This window comes from Pseudophryne corroboree, chromosome 6 (genome assembly GCF_028390025.1).
Source record: "Pseudophryne corroboree isolate aPseCor3 chromosome 6, aPseCor3.hap2, whole genome shotgun sequence".
Classification (NCBI taxonomy): Eukaryota; Metazoa; Chordata; class Amphibia; order Anura; family Myobatrachidae; genus Pseudophryne; species Pseudophryne corroboree.
This window is the reverse complement of record NC_086449.1, coordinates 286,874,987-286,887,198: the sequence shown is the minus strand read 5'-3', so window position 1 is coordinate 286,887,198 and position 12,212 is coordinate 286,874,987.

Below are 12,212 nucleotides of genomic sequence, written 5' to 3'. Positions count from 1 at the left end.
CCCGTGGTTTTTTTTTCTTTCTTCTTTATACATACTACATCTCATTATCATCCAGTCTATATTAGCAGCAGACACAGTACAGTACGGTAGTCCACGGCTGTAGCTACCTCTGTGTCGGCACTCGGCAGTCCATCCATAATTGTATACCACCTACCCGTGGTTTTTTTTTTCTTTCTTCTTTATACATACTACATCTCATTATCAACCAGTCTATATTAGCAGCAGACACAGTACGGTAGTTCACGGCTGTAGCTACCTCTGTGTCGGCACTCGGCAGTCCATCCATAATTGTATACCACCTACCCGTGGTTTTTTTTTTCTTTCTTCTTTATACATACATACTACATCTCATTATCATCCAGTCTATATTAGCAGCAGACACAGTACAGTACGGTAGTCCACGGCTGTAGCTACCTCTGTGTCGGCACTCGGCAGTCCATCCATAATTGTATACCACCTACCCGTGGTTTTTTTTTTCTTTCTTCTTTATACATACTACGACTCATTATCAACCAGTCTATATTAGCAGCAGACACAGTACGGTAGTTCACGGCTGTAGCTACCTCTGTGTCGGCACTCGGCAGTCCATCCATAATTGTATACCACCTACCCGTGGTTTTTTTTTCTTTCTTCTTTATACATACATACTACATCTCATTATCATCCAGTCTATATTAGCAGCAGACACAGTACAGTACGGTAGTCCACGGCTGTAGCTACCTCTGTGTCGGCACTCGGCAGTCCATCCATAAGTATACTAGTATCCATCCATCTCCATTGTTTACCTGAGGTGCCTTTTAGTTGTGCCTATTAAAATATGGAGAACAAAAATGTTGAGGTTCCAAAATTAGGGAAAGATCAAGATCCACTTCCACCTCGTGCTGAAGCTGCTGCCACTAGTCATGGACGAGACGATGAAATGCCAGCAACGTCGTCTGCCAAGGCCGATGCCCAATGTCATAGTACAGAGCATGTCAAATCCAAAACACCAAATATCAGTAAAAAAAGGACTCCAAAACCTAAAATAAAATTGTCGGAGGAGAAGCGTAAACTTGCCAATATGCCATTTACCACACGGAGTGGCAAGGAACGGCTGAGGCCCTGGCCTATGTTCATGGCTAGTGGTTCAGCTTCACATGAGGATGGAAGCACTCAGCCTCTCGTTAGAAAACTGAAAAGACTCAAGCTGGCAAAAGCACCGCAAAGAACTGTGCGTTCTTCGAAATCCCAAATCCACAAGGAGAGTCCAATTGTGTCGATTGCGATGCCTGACCTTCCCAACACTGGACGTGAAGAGCATGCGCCTTCCACCATTTGCACGCCCCCTGCAAGTGCTGGAAGGAGCACCCGCAGTCCAGTTCCTGATAGTCAGATTGAAGATGTCAGTGTTGAAGTACACCAGGATGAGGAGGATATGGGTGTTGCTGGCGCTGGGGAGGAAATTGACCAGGAGGATTCTGATGGTGAGGTGGTTTGTTTAAGTCAGGCACCCGGGGAGACACCTGTTGTCCGTGGGAGGAATATGGCCGTTGACATGCCTGGTGAAAATACCAAAAAAATCAGCTCTTCAGTGTGGAGGTATTTCAACAGAAAAGCGGACAACAGGTGTCAAGCCGTGTGTTGCCTTTGTCAAGCTGTAATAAGTAGGGGTAAGGACGTTAACCACCTCGGAACATCCTCCCTTATACGTCACCTGCAGCGCATTCATAATAAGTCAGTGACAAGTTCAAAAACTTTGGGCGACAGCGGAAGCAGTCCACTGACCAGTAAATCCCTTCCTCTTGTAACCAAGCTCACGCAAACCACCCCACCAACTCCCTCAGTGTCAATTTCCTCCTTCCCCAGGAATGCCAATAGTCCTGCAGGCCATGTCACTGGCAATTCTGACGAGTCCTCTCCTGCCTGGGATTCCTCCGATGCATCCTTGCGTGTAACGCCTACTGCTGCTGGCGCTGCTGTTGTTGCTGCTGGGAGTCGATGGTCATCCCAGAGGGGAAGTCGTAAGCCCACTTGTACTACTTCCAGTAAGCAATTGACTGTCCAACAGTCCTTTGCGAGGAAGATGAAATATCACAGCAGTCATCCTGCTGCAAAGCGGATAACTGAGGCCTTGACAACTATGTTGGTGTTAGACGTGCGTCCGGTATCCGCCGTTAGTTCACAGGGAACTAGACAATTTATTGAGGCAGTGTGCTCCCGTTACCAAATACCATCTAGGTTCCACTTCTCTAGGCAGGCGATACCGAGAATGTACACGGACGTCAGAAAAAGACTCACCAGTGTCCTAAAAAATGCAGTTGTACCCAATGTCCACTTAACCACGGACATGTGGACAAGTGGAGCAGGGCAGGGTCAGGACTATATGACTGTGACAGCCCACTGGGTAGATGTATGGACTCCCGCCGCAAGAACAGCAGCGGCGGCACCAGTAGCAGCATCTCGCAAACGCCAACTCTTTCCTAGGCAGGCTACGCTTTGTATCACCGCTTTCCAGAATACGCACACAGCTGAAAACCTCTTACGGCAACTGAGGAAGATCATCGCAGAATGGCTTACCCCAATTGGACTCTCCTGTGGATTTGTGGCATCGGACAACGCCAGCAATATTGTGTGTGCATTAAATATGGGCAAATTCCAGCACGTCCCATGTTTTGCACATACCTTGAATTTGGTGGTGCAGAATTTTTAAAAAAACGACAGGGGCGTGCAAGAGATGCTGTCGGTGGCCAGAAGAATTGCGGGACACTTTCGGCGTACAGGCACCATGTACAGAAGACTGGAGCACCACCAAAAACTACTGAACCTGCCCTGCCATCATCTGAAGCAAGAAGTGGTAACGAGGTGGAATTCAACCCTCTATATGCTTCAGAGGTTGGAGGAGCAGCAAAAGGCCATTCAAGCCTATACAATTGAGCACGATATAGGAGGTGGAATGCACCTGTCTCAAGTGCAGTGGAGAATGATTTCAACGTTGTGCAAGGTTCTGATGCCCTTTGAACTTGCCACACGTGAAGTCAGTTCAGACACTGCCAGCCTGAGTCAGGTCATTCCCCTCATCAGGCTTTTGCAGAAGAAGCTGGAGACATTGAAGGAGGAGCTAAAAGGGAGCGATTCCGCTAGGCATGTGGGACTTGTGGATGGAGCCCTTAATTCGCTTAACAAGGATTCACGGGTGGTCAATCTGTTGAAATCAGAGCACTACATTTTGGCCACCGTGCTCGATCCTAGATTTAAAGCCTACCTTGGATCTCTATTTCCGGCAGACACAAGTCTGCTGGGGTTGAAAGACCTGCTGGTGAGAAAATTGTCAAGTCAAGCGGAACGCGACCTGTCAACATCTCCTCCTTCACATTCTCCCGCAACTGGGGGTGCGAGGAAAAGGCTCAGAATTCCGAGCCCACCCGCTGGCGGTGATGCAGGGCAGTCTGGAGCGACTGCTGATGCTGACATCTGGTCCGGACTGAAGGACCTGACAATGATTACGGACATGTCGTCTACTGTCACTGCATATGATTCTCTCACCATTGAAAGAATGGTGGAGGATTATATGAGTGACCGCATCCAAGTAGGCACGTCACACAGTCCATACTTATACTGGCAGGAAAAAGAGGCAATTTGGAGGCCCTTGCACAAACTGGCTTTATTCTACCTAAGTTGCCCTCCCACAAGTGTGTACTCCGAAAGAGTGTTTAGTGCCGCCGCTCACCTTGTCAGCAATCGGCGTACGAGGTTACATCCAGAAAATGTGGAGAAGATGATGTTCATTAAAATGAATTATAATCAATTCCTCCGTGGAGACATTGACCAGCAGCAATTGCCTCCACAAAGTACACAGGGAGCTGAGATGGTGGATTCCAGTGGGGACGAATTGATAATCTGTGAGGAGGGGGATGTACACGGTGATATATCGGAGGATGATGATGAGGTGGACATCTTGCCTCTGTAGAGCCAGTTTGTGCAAGGAGAGATTAATTGCTTCTTTTTTGGTGGGGGTCCAAACCAACCCGTCATTTCAGTCACAGTCGTGTGGCAGACCCTGTCACTGAAATGATGGGTTGGTTAAAGTGTGCATGTCCTGTTTATACAACATAAGGGTGGGTGGGAGGGCCCAAGGACAATTCCATCTTGCACCTCTTTTTTCTTTAATTTTTCTTTGCGTCATGTGCTGTTTGGGGAGGGTTTTTTGGAAGGGACATCCTGCGTGACACTGCAGTGCCACTCCTAGATGGGCCCGGTGTTTGTGTCGGCCACTAGGGTCGCTTATCTTACTCACACAGCTACCTCATTGCGCCTCTTTTTTTCTTTGCGTCATGTGCTGTTTGGGGAGGGTTTTTTGGAAGGGACATCCTGCGTGACACTGCAGTGCCACTCCTAGATGGGCCCGGTGTTTGTGTCGGCCACTAGGGTCGCTTATCTTACTCACACAGCTACCTCATTGCGCCTCTTTTTTTCTTTGCGTCATGTGCTGTTTGGGGAGGGTTTTTTGGAAGGGACATCCTGCGTGACACTGCAGTGACACTCCTAGATGGGCCCGGTGTTTGTGTCGGCCACTAGGGTCGCTTATCTTACTCACACAGCTACCTCATTGCGCCTCTTTTTTTCTTTGCGTCATGTGCTGTTTGGGGAGGGTTTTTTGGAAGGGACATCCTGCGTGACACTGCAGTGACACTCCTAGATGGGCCCGGTGTTTGTGTCGGCCACTAGGGTCGCTTATCTTACTCACACAGCTACCTCATTGCGCCTCTTTTTTTCTTTGCGTCATGTGCTGTTTGGGGAGGGTTTTTTGGAAGGGACATCCTGCGTGACACTGCAGTGACACTCCTAGATGGGCCCGGTGTTTGTGTCGGCCACTAGGGTCGCTTATCTTACTCACACAGCTACCTCATTGCGCCTCTTTTTTTCTTTGCGTCATGTGCTGTTTGGGGAGGGTTTTTTGGAAGGGACATCCTGCGTGACACTGCAGTGCCACTCCTAGATGGGCCCGGTGTTTGTGTCGGCCACTAGGGTCGCTTAGCTTAGTCATCCAGCGACCTAGGTGCAAATTTTAGGACTAAAAATAATATTGTGAGGTGTGAGGTATTCAGAATAGACTGAAAATTAGTGTAAATTATGGTTTTTGAGGTTATTAATACTTTGGGATCAAAATGACCCCCAAATTCTATGATTTAAGCTGTTTTTTAGTGTTTTTTAAAAAAAACACCCGAATCCAAAACACACCCGAATCCGACAAAAAAAATTCGGTGAGGTTTTGCCAAAACGCGGTCGAACCCAAAACACGGCCGCGGAACCGAACCCAAAACCAAAACACAAAACCCGAAAAATTTCCGGCGCTCATCTCTAATTACAGTGCAACATTTTGGTGACCCAACAATATATAGTTGTGTACAGTAGGCCATTACTGTATCTTGCAGCTCTGTGTCACTGCAAGTATCCATCCATTCCATTTTCTTCCAGTGATTTGGACCAATAATACCATTGATTAGAACAAATAATTCCAGTGATTTTGTCATTTTCTTCCAGTGATTTGGACCAATAATACCATTGATTAGAACGAATAATTCCTGTGATACTGAGGTGTTTGTGTCACTTAGCTTAGCCGTACAGCGACCACAGTGCACCTCTTTTTCTCTTTTCTTTGCATTATGTGCTGTTTGGGGTCAATTTTTTGAAGTGCCATCCTGTCTGACACTGCAGTGGCACTCCTAGATGGGACAGGTGTTTGTGCCGCCCTCTTGGGTCGCTTTGCTTAGTCATCCAGCGACCTCGGTGCAAATTTTAGGACTAAAGATAGTATTGTGAGTTGTGAGGTGTTCAGAATACACTGGAAATGAGTGGAAATTGTGGTTATTGAGGTTAATAATACTATAGGATCAAAATGACCCCCAAATTCTATGATTTAAGCTGTTTTTGAGGGGTTTTTGGAAAAAAAACCCACCCAAATCCGACAAATTTCAGGGAGGTTTTGCCAAAACGCGTCCGAATCCAAAACACGGACGCGGAACCGAATCCAAAACCAAAACACAAAATCCGAAAAATTTCCGGTGCACAACTCTACATTTTACCCACTTTTAGGTTCACTTGAAGATGCTTCAAAGGGCATATATAGCACCTAACCAGAGGGCTCACATGGTCCCCGACGACTCTGGCTGTTGCATCAAGTGTACTGCGCATAGTGCCACCTTGTACCACAATATGTGGTCTTGCCGGAAAATATCTAAGTTTTGGTACAAGGTGATTGCTTATCTCAACACAGTATTTACCTTACAGCTAATTAAACGCCCGAAGGCTTGTCTGCTACTTGATTTTAAGGAATGGTCTCTTGGGCCTGAGGATAGAGATATTGTCCCAGTATTATCGGTTATCCTGACAATTGCCAAGAAACAAATTCTTAATCACTGGATTAAACAGTCTACCCCTTCTTTGATGGCTGTAAAACACATGACCCTCCGAATTATATATTTTGAGAGGCGTGCTACTCTTCCTGATATTGAATTGGGGGTCAGGCGGTTTGCCAAGAAGTGGGAGAAGTATATTGATACCCTAGACCCTGATGTACAGTCATTCATCTATAAGCTTTTTGAGACCACAACGTGATATCTACACAGACATATCGATAGGGCCCCTTAACACCCTAGGCCTACATACTCTTTTCCTTTTAGGACTTCCTGCGGTTTTCTTAAGAAATGCAATCATATTGCTTATAATACCCCTGGCTGCATGCTGAGCCTGATTCCATATGAGTACTTAACCCTCTCTTTTGTTGGAACTGCTAACCATGCCTGGATCACTTCATTACCAATTTTACCTATGACTTCTCTGGCCGCTACTCATCCATGATATGGCTATATCTGTATTGTCTTTTCCCAGTTGTTCCCCCCCCCCTTCCTGTTTGTCTTCTTTATTGACCTTTTGTGTATATCAATGCCCAATGACCCCTCAGATAGAACTGTACGCTTAGCTTTAGGTATATGGTGATTTCTTATGCTGAGGCGCACATCGGTACTGTGTTTACAATTTTCTAGACCTCATAATTGGTTAGGATTATTCATCTTTTATCTTTTATTCAAAGCTACGATTATCTATTATACATCTGTTACCCCGCTGAGGTGACTTGAACCCACCTTATGATGGATTATTGTAACTGTGCCGGTTCCTTTTGTATGTTTGTAACATGAAGGTCTTCCCTGTTTTTGTATTTCTATGAAAATCCTAATAAAAAATGTTGAATTAAAGTTCTTAATACATGTAGAGTGCTTTCACACTAGTCTATATTCAGGGATGGATTGGGATCGAAAACCAGCCCAGGAAATTTATGGAAGAAGACCTAATAGGGGTGGGGTCTGTTGAGGGGGTGGAATCTGTCAAGTGGGCGGTATTACTGCTCAGAAGGCCTGATTGTAAACAGGTATGGAATGGCGCACAGCAAAATTTTAGGGGCGTGGCTTTGTGGGGAAGGGGCGTGGCAACATAATAGTGCCAATTCACATTACACCACACAGTAGTGCTGCTTATACACATTGCTCCAGGTAGAACCTCCTATACACATTGCGCCAGGTAGAGCATGTTATACATATTGCGCCAGATAGAGCACATTCTACACATTGCACCAGGTAGAGCACATTATACACATTGCACCAGGTAGAGCACATTATACACATTGCACCAGGTAAAGCACATTATCTACATTGTACCAGACAGAGCACATTATACACATTGCACCAGGTAGAGCAAGTTATACACTATGCGCCAGGTAGAGCACGTTATACACATTGCGCCAGGTAGAGCACATTATACACATAGACGTTACAATGGCCCTAGTGCCATCCTAAAGAAGTTAGACAGGCAATTTGTTAGAGGCGGCACTCACTGGACTTATACATACAAATAAAGACACTGCACTGCCACCAGCACAGTACTTTATTTGTATGTATAAGTCCAGGGAGTTCCACCACTAACAAATTGCCTTTTATACACACATATATATATATATATATGATATACTGTAGCATGGGGGATGATGGCGGGCACGGAGGAGTCATCCGGACCAGCCGAACAGAATCTGGTACAGCGCCCCTACATGCCAATTGCCGCTGGTGTTACCCATCCATGCCATGCAGCCAGAATCCCGTCCACCCACACCATGCCCCCCTGAAGAAGCACCCATGTAGAGGGTCCCTGACCAGGGGCAATACCTTGCCCAGGCAGAGGATAGCCCGAGTCACACAAATCCAGACAGCAAGTGAGAGACGGGCTACTCACCAACATGAAGCATGTCCCGTTACTATATGACAGTGGCTGGCTTGCTAGACATCCACATTGGTTGGGGGCAGGACGTGGCTCGTCTGCCCATAGAGTTGGCCTTGCCAGTCAGGAGATGCCGGCTCCTCTTTGCTGTCGCTGCGGATGATGGCGCTGGAGGCAAACCAGGGGAGATTAGGGTTAGGGGAGAGGGGAAAACAGGGCAAGCTCAACCAGATTCCATTTGTCAGGATGCCGGCATCGGTTTACTGAATGCCGGTATCTCATACCCAACCTCTGTGCCACTAGCAGGGAGGGGTGTAACAGGCCAGCAGTCCCCAGCCAGGTCACATTAACCCTTTGCTGCCCATAGACACACTTACAGGACACACTGACAATATTACACATCATACACATGTAAGCTGCTGGTACCTGGTGCACATCGCAGGCTCCCAGACATGTTGAACACTCTCAGCATGGTCAGGTCACTAATAACATTGGGGTTAGTCCTCTTCCATCTACTGGTTGCTCCCAGCTGCTAATTGGTTGGCACAGCCATTAGAAAGTAAGGGAGCTGAATTTGGTGACAGCTGATTGGCCACCACTGCCATCAGTCATGCAAGCTGGGAGGACGAAGAACTGTCTCTGGAAATGTATGGGGCCAGGCAGTGCAGCCGTGATCATACAATGCTGCTGCTACTGCCACCCCTCACCTCAGCCTCACTAATCAGCAATGCCCGCTAAGCGCGGCCGCTACGCTGTAACTGCGTGACAGCAGTCCTCGGCTGCTACTGAGGGGGGCCTGCTCAGCAGTATCCCGGCGTGGAGGTAGAGCCACTAGTAGTGACTGATGACTGTGGGCACTGCAAAGTATTACGGGGAGTTTCGGCGGCAGCCATTCTTAAAGTGCTTAGCTTTCAGTTAACGCTGCCACGATTGGAGCTGAGCTCTGATCGCGGCTGGCAGCCTGCATGGAGGTGATGGGCAGCCAATGAGGGGATGACAGGACCGGCCAAACGGAATCTGGTCCGGCGTCCCGGCATGCCAATCCTCTGCTGTCTATATTCATAGACTATAGTTTCTTCATGGCCGGTGCTGAGGTGTTCGGCGCCCTACTACAAACGATATATTTGTGCCCTCCCTCACTTTACTAAGGGACAGGGAGTGCATAGGGTCTGTGCCAAAAAAGTGGTGTGGTCTCACAAGGGAGGGGCATGGCCACACAAAAGTACCCCCATTTCAAAGTATGCCACACAGTAGCACAATCTTATTCACATTACAGTACATGTAGTACCCTTGATTCAAAGTACACCACATAGTAGTGCCTCTTATTCACATTATGCTACACAGTAGTACCCCTTATATATGTTACAGCACCCAGTATTGCCCCTTACACATAATGCTTACAGCAGTAGTGCCGCTTATACAAATAATGCTCACAGTAGTAGCACCCCTTATACATAAGTCCCAAAGTAGTGCCACTTATACACATAATGCTCACACTAGTAGGGATGTTTATACACATAATTACCACAGTTGTAGCACCCCTAATATATAATGCCCGCAGTAGTAGCACCCCTTATACATAATGTCACAGTAGTGCCACTTATACACATAATGCCAACAGTAGTAGTACCCCTTATACACATAATGCCCACAGTAGTAGTGCTAGGGACATGCAGTGAGGTAAATGGCGGAGGAGGCATTGGCTAGTACCCGAACCAGATTTACACACAATATATGAGCACAAGGCTTCATATGGGCATTATACAAAGGAGCAGCAGTGTATACTGTGGAAATTTGGTAAGTTTTGATTAGAGATGTGCAGAAATGGTAATAGCAGTAGCAGTACCTTACCCTTTCAGCCCTTTTTACTCCAGCCTTTTGACTATAAAATTATTGGAATAATACAAAGGAGATATTTACAATATATTCTTTGTATTTTTCATATACTTTTATATTCAAAACTCTGGCATATACGGTAGTATGACAGGAAAGGCTCTGCCTCACCTTACCACACATCACTGAATAGCATCCCTTATACATGTACTACCTGCAGTAGTGCCTCTTATACACATAATGCCAACAGTAGTAGCATCTCTTATACATAATGCCCACAGTAGTAGTGCCACTTACACAAATAATGCCCATAGTAGTGCCACTAAAACACATAATGCCCACAGTAGTGCCACTTATACACATAATGCCCACAGAAGTAGTGCTGCCTATGCATAATGCCCACAGCAGTAGTGCCACTTACACACTTAATGCCCACAGAAGTAGTGCTGCTTATACATAATGGGGGTCATTCCAAGTTGATCGCAGCAGGAAATTTTTTAGCAGTTGGGCAAAACCATGTGCACTGCAGGGGAGGCAGATATAACATGTGCAGAGAGAGTTAGATTTGGGTGGGTTATTTTGTTTCTGTTCAGGGTAAATACTGGCTGCTTTATTTTTACACTGCAAATTAGATTGCAGATTGAACACACCACACCCAAATCTAACTCTCTCTGCAAATGTTATATCTGCCTCCAACTGCAGTGCACATGGGCCCTCATTCCAAGTCGTTCGCTCGGTATTTTTCATCGCATCGCAGTGAAATTCCGCTTAGTGCGCATGCGCAATATTCGCACTGCGACTGCGCCAAGTATCTTTGCTATCAAGAAAGTATTTTTACTCACGGCTTTTTCATCGCTCCGGCGAACGTAATGTGATTGACAGGAAATGGGTGTTACTGGGCGGAAACACGGCGTTTTATGGGCGTGTGGCTGAAAACGCTACCGTTTCCGGAAAAAACGCAGGAGTGGCCGGAGAAACGGGGGAGTGGTTGGGCGAACGCTGGGTGTGTTTGTGACGTCAAACCAGGAACGACAAGCACTGAACTGATCGCACAGGCAGAGTAAGTCTGGAGCTACTCTAAAACTGCTAAGTAGTTTGTGATCGCAATATTGCGAATACATCGGTCGCAATTTTAAGATGCTAAGATACACTCCCAGTAGGCGGCGGCTTAGCGTGTGTAACTCTGCTAAATTCGCCTTGCGATCGATCAACTCGGAATGAGGGCCATGGTTTTGCCCAGTTGCTAAAAAATGTCCTGCTGCGATCAACTTGGAATTACCCCCAATGTCCACAACAGTAACACCACTTATGCACATAATGCCCACATTAGTGCCGTTTACGGACTTAATGCCCACAGTAGTGCCACTTACACACATAATGCCCAAAGCAGTGTCGCTTATGCACATAATGCGCACAACAGTAGCACCCCTTCTACACATAATGCCCTCAGTTGTTATGCCGCTTACATACATAATGCCCACAGCAGTAGTCCCACTTATACACATAATGCCCCCAGTTGTACCACTTTCACACACATAATGCCCACTGCAGTAGTTCCACTTACGCACCTAATGCCCATAGCAGTCGCACCACTTATGCACTTAATGGCCATAGCAGTAGCTCTGCTTGGGCACATAATATCCCCACAAGTTGTGCCGCTTAAGCACATAATGCCCACTGCAGCAGCGCTACTTATGCACTTAATGCCCACAGAAGTAGCACTGCTTATGCACATAATGTCCACAACAGTAGGGAAGCTTATGCACATAATGCCCACAGTAGTGCTGCTTATGCACATAATGCCCACAGCAGTAGCACCGCTTATGCACATAATGCCTCCAGTAGTTGCGCTGCTTATGCACTTAATGCCCACAGCAGTAACACCACTTACACACTTAATGCACACAGCAGTAACACAGCTTATGCACATAATGTCCACAGCACTAGAGCATCTAATGCACATAATGCCCACAGTAGTGCAGCTTACACACATAATGCCCACAGTAGTGTCACTTACACACATATTGCCCACAATAGTAGCGCCCCTTATACACATAATGCTCCCAGTAGTTGTGTCGCTTACACACATAATGCTGACTGCAGTAGCACCACTTACGTACTTAATGCCCACAGCA